This window comes from Epinephelus lanceolatus, chromosome 8 (genome assembly GCF_041903045.1).
Source record: "Epinephelus lanceolatus isolate andai-2023 chromosome 8, ASM4190304v1, whole genome shotgun sequence".
NCBI lineage: Eukaryota > Metazoa > Chordata > Actinopteri > Perciformes > Serranidae > Epinephelus > Epinephelus lanceolatus.
In genome coordinates, this window is record NC_135741.1 from 6,462,277 (window position 1) to 6,469,327 (window position 7,051).

Here is a 7,051-nt window from a genome sequence, read left to right on the forward strand (position 1 = left end):
TGTAAAGTGTCTCACGCTGAAAATAACATCAACATTTTGCCACATTTAGCTTCAAACAATGTTTAAAAAAGTATTGTGAATTTTTTTAACGTCACCTTTTACCACATTTACAGCAATATTTGTTAACTTAGAAATATATTAAATAGTTAAATCTAAATATTAAATGTGGCACCTAAATGTTAAATGTTAAATCTAAATATTAAATATAAATCTAAATGTTAAATCTAAATGCTAAATATAAATATAAATGTTAAATCTAAATGTTAAATCTAAATGCTAAATATAAATCTAAATGTTAAATGTTAAATCTAAATGTTCTGTGTTGTGCGGAGTTTGCATGTTCTCCCCGTGTCAGCGTGGGTTTTCTACAGGTACTCCAGCTTCCTCCCACAGTCCAAAGACATGCAGGTTAATTGGTGACTCTAAATTGTCCGTAGGTGTGAATGGTTGTCTGTCTCTATGTGTCAGCCCTGTGATAGTCTGGTGACCTGTCCAGGGTGAACCCTGCCTCTCACCCAATGTCAGCTGGGATAGGCTCCAGGCCCCCTGTGACTCTCAAGAGGATAAGCAGTTAGAAAATGGATGAATGGATATGTTCCAAAAAAGATTTAAAAAATGCACAATAAACCAAGTTAAAGATAAACTGACCGATAGCAATTCTTTTTCCAAAATTTCTATAGCTATTAGGAGAATATTGTTATCGTCAACTCTTTTGGCTACGGTAACTGTGTAGTGAAAATTTTATATTGTAATTTTTTTCCATTTTTATTAAATGAATAGTGTTAAATAAGATCCAGCTTTAATCAATTCAAAAGATCATATAAAAAACACAACAGCTGGTGTTGATAAGTGCTGTTGTAAAGAGAGAACCAGAGCTGCAGATGATGATTAAAATGTAGAAAATACTTTTAAAATTAGAGGAAATGGAGGAAGAGAAAGGGAGAGGATGAGATGAGGGATTCAGGTTTGTTCTGGTGTGCAGACAGGAAATCTTCATCTTATAAATATGTTTAAAAAAAACACAGACTGTTCACACCTTTGGATACAGACACCATCACAGACAGACCTTTTTTTTATGCTCACCTCATTAGCATTTACCACCACCAACCCTCCCCCAGCACAGAATCATCATAAAATAACCCTCCCACACAGTTTACCATCAAACATTACATACAGAACAGTTTAATCCCAAGGTGTGTGCTGATGTTCATGTATGTTGGTTGAATCATGTGTGAGAGAGGAACACATTTAGCTGCAGTGTTTGTTTTTTCATTTCGTTAATTGCTTTTCGTAAGACCAGTGTGAGCAGAGTAAGCTCTCATTGCCCCCTGTTCAATCACTACAAACATCTGAATACACACACACACACACACACACACACACACACAGTACAGTACACAGTGAAAATTAACGGCAAAATGCACTTTCAGTATAAAGCGTATAAGTACTCATTGTGCAGTAAAATGTTCCCTGTCAGTGTTTTACTCCTCTATCAATATTACAGCTGCGTTAATGTGTATGATGCATTTTACTGCTGTAGATGTTTGAAGTTGTGTTCATTTTAACTTCTTTATATACTGTTGGGCAGTTTAATCTACAGCAATGCATCATATTGTATGGGATTATCATGTGTTTGTAGTGTCTCTGTCCTGTGAGAACTCCTGTGAGAAGTAAATTTTTCATGGTGTCAGAAAAATAGCCCTGTTTTCAGCTTTGAAGATGCATTTTCCAGCTGATCCAAGAGGGTTTTCTTTAAGAGTTTATTTAGCTTAAAGGGAAATTTTGGTTTATTTCAACCTGTCTCCTATTGTCCTAAATTTGTTTCAAGTGACTAGTAACATAAAAATAATAGTTAGCATGTTAGCCGTTAGCCTAGATACAGCCGGGGCGCATAGTAGTGTCAGACCTGTTAAAGCATAAGTGAATGGGCAACCTTCAAGTGCAAAGTTAGTCCACTAAACAAGCTTTTTTTCCACAAAGACCGCCTCATATCGTTAGGATAAATGTCAGAGAACATATAGAAACGTGTTGTCTTACCTTACCGGTGTGCTGCCATGTTTGTTTACCATCTAGCTCTGCTTTCCAAAGTGCGGCCGAAATATATCTTGCGAGCTCTAGATAAAGCCCAGCTGGATACTACTCCAGGTGGAGGTGTCTCGTCCTCGGTCACATCCAGACCTTGAAAATCAGGCTGCAACCGGTCCCATTCCTTGCAACAGAGACATTCCTCTTCTGTGGGCACTGGGGCACAGCATTCACAGGTACACCACCAATCTCCAGAGCTACGCAGCCTTGCAGCAGCCATTCCTCCCTTCTCGTCCTCTACCTGTTGTGCCTCTCTCTCTCTCTCTCCTCCTCCGTTCTTCAATTTCACAAAGCTCTTCCTCAGTGTATTCTGGCTCAAATAAATAAGGATGGCCATCAAACTCTGCAAAATCAAATTCCTCCTCCACAAAGTCGAAGTCTGGCAAAAAGTCAGCCATTATTTTATAAATCTTTCATAAAATAAGTGAACGAACTTTTCAGGCTACTGTCCGGTTCTGCCTTGCAGCTGTTGCTGCTTGTTCTCGCCAGATTTCAGGCACGGTATGAGATTGCTGCTTGTTCTTGCGATATTTCGGCCACGCTTTGGAAAGCAGAGCTAAATGGTAAACAAACATGGCAGCACACCGGTAAGGTAAGACAACATGTTTACATGTCGTTTTCTATATGTTCTCTGACATTTATCCTAACGATATGAGGCGGTCTATGTGGAAAAAAAAAAGCTTGTTTAGTGGACTAACTTTGCACTTGAAGTATGCCCGTTCACTTACGTTTTAACAGGTCTGACGCTACTATGCGCCCTGGCTGCATCTAGGCTAACGGCTAACATGCTAACTATTATTTTTATGTCACTAGTCACTTGAAACAAATTTAGGACGATAGGAGACAGGTTGAAATAAACCGAAATTTCCCTTTAAGGAGTAGAAGATACATGGTTCTCACAGGACATGGTGAAAACTTTGTAGTATTTAAATGTGCAACACTCTGGCATTAAAGGAGCAGTGAGTAGGATTTAGGAGGATTTAGTGGCATCTAGTGGTGAGGATTGCAATTACAACCAGCTGAAACCTCTCAGGTGTGCCAAGCTTGAACTCCCGGTTAGGATGCCTTTAGTTTTCACTGTCAGAAGGTTTGCACTGGTTCAAAACAAATGGACACAGTGATTTAAATCACTAAAAACACTGAATAAAGCAGTTTGTGTTGAAATAAGTCAGTGTTTTTCAAATTTCAGAGTTTCTCTGAAGTTGTCGAAATCCAGTGCTTCGTCAGTGACCTCCGGTGTCAGACATCGATGTCAAGGGGAAATGCAGCGGGACAATAATAAAAGTTAAGTAGGCAGAAGTCCCAGTAGGGAGGGTGGAAGTGGTGGTGGATGCATCCAGCATCTAGCAACTTTCACTATGGAGGGTGATGTTCGCTTCCTGTAAGACTGTAAATCCAAACCCTGTTCTTTTATCCGAAAACCAACCATGTGCTTTTGTTGCCTAAACCCAACACGTTTGTGTTGGCAAAATATAACCATGTGCGATTGTTGTTGAAGGAAAAAAAAAAAAAAACGCCAATTTGCGGGTGTTGTACAGACATGGTACGTTTATTTACTTTTTTAAGAGACTGTATGCAAACTGTACATTTCCTGTGAAAGCAAAAGTGTACTTTGACAACAGACAATGCATGTAACAGGCTGAAGTTGACACGGCATCCCAGAACGTTAATAACCAACACATCCAGGGTACCTTGGATGTCATATCTGGACTTGGAAAGTCCATGACCAAACGTCAATATGAGATGAGTTCTGATTGAGAATGTGTTGTTCTGTCTGTAGTGATTCGTTTTTTACTGATAACCACACATTCGGTACACTGTTATACCCTCTTTTAGAAAAGCACCTGGACAAAACCTCAGAAAAACATTTTCTCTGTTGATCTACTTTGAATTTGGTCCATGTGAGGCCATTGGTGTGTGACGACGTCGGAGTAAGAATGTGTTGACTAACTACCATGACCGACATGGAACGGCTTTGTCCCTATCTGGAGCCGGTGTTTGGTTTGTCTGTCCTGGGCTACTGTAGAAACATGGTGATCTCTGCAGATGAGGACATGCTCCCTATGTAGATATAAACAGCTCATTCTAAGTTAACAAAAATACAACCACTGTTATTTTCAGGTGATTATAAACTAAAGAAAACACTCTTATTATATTATCTTCCCTTTCTACTAATATATCCCCCTAAATCCTTCACACTGGACCTTTAATACTGCATCTATACAGTACATTTCAACTGACAGTCCTATTTAATTCACAATATCTTTATATTTAACTCACTTAAAGATCCCATTTCTTTGCATTTTATTTAGGCTGTGCTATATTGTAGCATAATGCACATTTTTACATGCTTCTTATTTTTCTATTTTTGTTATAATTTCTCTATGTGTATGTATAAGAGCAACGTGACCCAGTTTCCCTTGTAATCTGTAATGTAACTAAAGCTGTCAGACAAATGTAGTGGAATAAAAAGTACAGTATCTACATCTGAGATGTGGCTGAGTAGAGGTATACAGGTGCAGAAAATGGAAATACTCTGGTAAAGTACGAGCCTACACCTCATAATTTATACTTAAGTGCAGTACTTGAGTAAATGTACTCAGCTACAGGCCACCAGTGAGCATGTGTATACAGTATTTATAAGGGAATGGTGGCATGATAGCCGAGGTATGGCACTGCATCTCGAATCAAGTGTTATGCTTAAAATAAATCCATATCTGTAACAAGCAGAGTGTGAAAAATCAATCAAGATCAATGTGACAGGGGGTTTGGTGGGAAGTGTTGCTATGGAGGAGAATGCAGAGTGTGAGAAAGAGAGAGGGAGAGGCAGCTTCTTCTCTGCAAACAGCAGATTAAAGTGACCTCTGGTCTTGTGCCTCTGATGTTTCTCTAATTACCTTGTCTCACCATCCTGATAAAGTGCTCCGACACAGTTTGCTCCTCTGCTTCGTTTATTCAAAAACCTGACACGGTGACGAGCGCACGCTGAACTTTCAGTGCAAGTACTGCGTATTGTGTAAATAGGTTTTGGTTGTACTGCTGTGTGTATTACAGGAACAGTATCAGACTCAGCATAGCGACTTGAGTAATACTCAAGTAGCAGTCCTGCATTCATTACAGTTATTGATGCATTAATGTGTTCATTACTTTAATGTTACAGCTGGTAAAAGTGGAGCTGCTTTATATAGATGAACCTATAGTAATCTGTCATAATTATTTTTTTATATTCTGTACACCTGCAAAGTAAGTGAAGCTGCCAAATGTAGTGCAGTAAAAAGTACAGTACCTCCCTTTGAAATGTGGTGAAATGGAAATATAAAGTAGCGTAAATTGTTAAATAATGACTTAAAGCTGAGGAGCCATTTGTCAGCATAATGAGTACTTTTACTTCAGACACATTAAAGGACCAGTGTGTAGGATTCAGGGGGATGTACTGGCAGAAATGGAATATAATAAGTATGTTTTCTTTAGTGTGTAGTCATCTGAAAATAAGAACCGTTGTGTATCTGTTACCTTAGTATGAGCCGTTTACATCTACATAGAGTTTCTACAGAGGCCCAGAATAGACAAATCTAACACTGGCTCTAGATAGGGACATTCACACTGTGTTGATCAAGGAAACGGAGCGTTATATTTCTATATAAATGAAGGAACAGTTAAGTTAATCACACATTCACTCTGCTTGGCGCTCTGCTGCTCCGTCTCCCCAGACAGAGTGCTCAGAGTGCGCTCTGCCACTCTGAGAGTGCAGTGCTCTGAATAACTCAACGGTCCAGTTTGTGCCAGAGTGCGCTCCGACTCTATGAATGAGTATTCTGAACGCACCACTTGTATCATCTTCCTCCATTGTCTAAAACAAGCCAAAAGAACTTGCTAGCTAGCACTGGCTAATGTCTGTGGAGAACTGTTTTACCTCCAGCTAAGCCCCGCCCACCAAAAAATGTCGTATTGTTTACTAACAGGAACAGGGTCTATATAATGCTCTGTTTCTTCCACCAACAGGACTCTCATTTAAGTGTAGAACGTCAGACTGAATTTACAAACGCACCATGTCAGGTCACTCACTCTCCGGGACCGCCATTGTTACTTGAATAAGTAAACACTGACCAACGGGACCAGACTGGCCGACCCGTATGCTCTCACTCAGTGGATGGATGATGTCACAGGAAGCCAATCTTACAAATACGACACTTGTTTGTTTTGCTATGGAAGCTAACGTTAGCTAAAGCGCTAAAAAGTTAGTGGTGCAACTTCCGGCGTTAAACCAAAACCAGCGATTTCCAGTGGTAACAGTTTGTTTACAGTACTCTATTCTTCTTTCCAAGAGCAACTGGGAAATAAAACGTGGAGCACACCACCTTTCAACCGAGCACGCTAGCAATTAGCTCGCCTTGCTCTGTTAAAATTTTGTTAACTTTAACATGGCCCAAGCTAGCTTAAGGTAAACATCTGCTCCTTCTAAAGATGATTTCTGATGACTTATTAAGAGACACTAACACATTGAGCAAACATTTAACATAATTCAGTATTAACTGTAGCTCCATGAAAAGTGAATAAATGTGATGTTTATAAGCTAATCCTCCGCTCGTCTGTGTTAACAACGCATTTTGGACGTTTTTTAACTTTATGATTTATTTAAAAATGTTCTGAGTGAAACATGATGCCGAATTTAGCAGCAGACTTCAGTAATGGTAATATAAAGTAGTAGTAAAAGAAATAACTTTTACAGTAAATCAGTAACACATTCTCAGCCCTAATGACTAAATACATATTTCAAGGTATGTTGCTGAGTTAATTTTCTAATGTAGGTTGAGACTGAAGTCAGACGGGGAAAGACAGGGATATGTACTGACGGTCTATGTGTCATTTTCTTCTGCTAATTCTGATTTAATGCTTTATCGCTATGTCTCGCAAAACTCTTGTGGTTTTATTTCTCAGATCAGTGGTAACCATGGCAACGGGAACA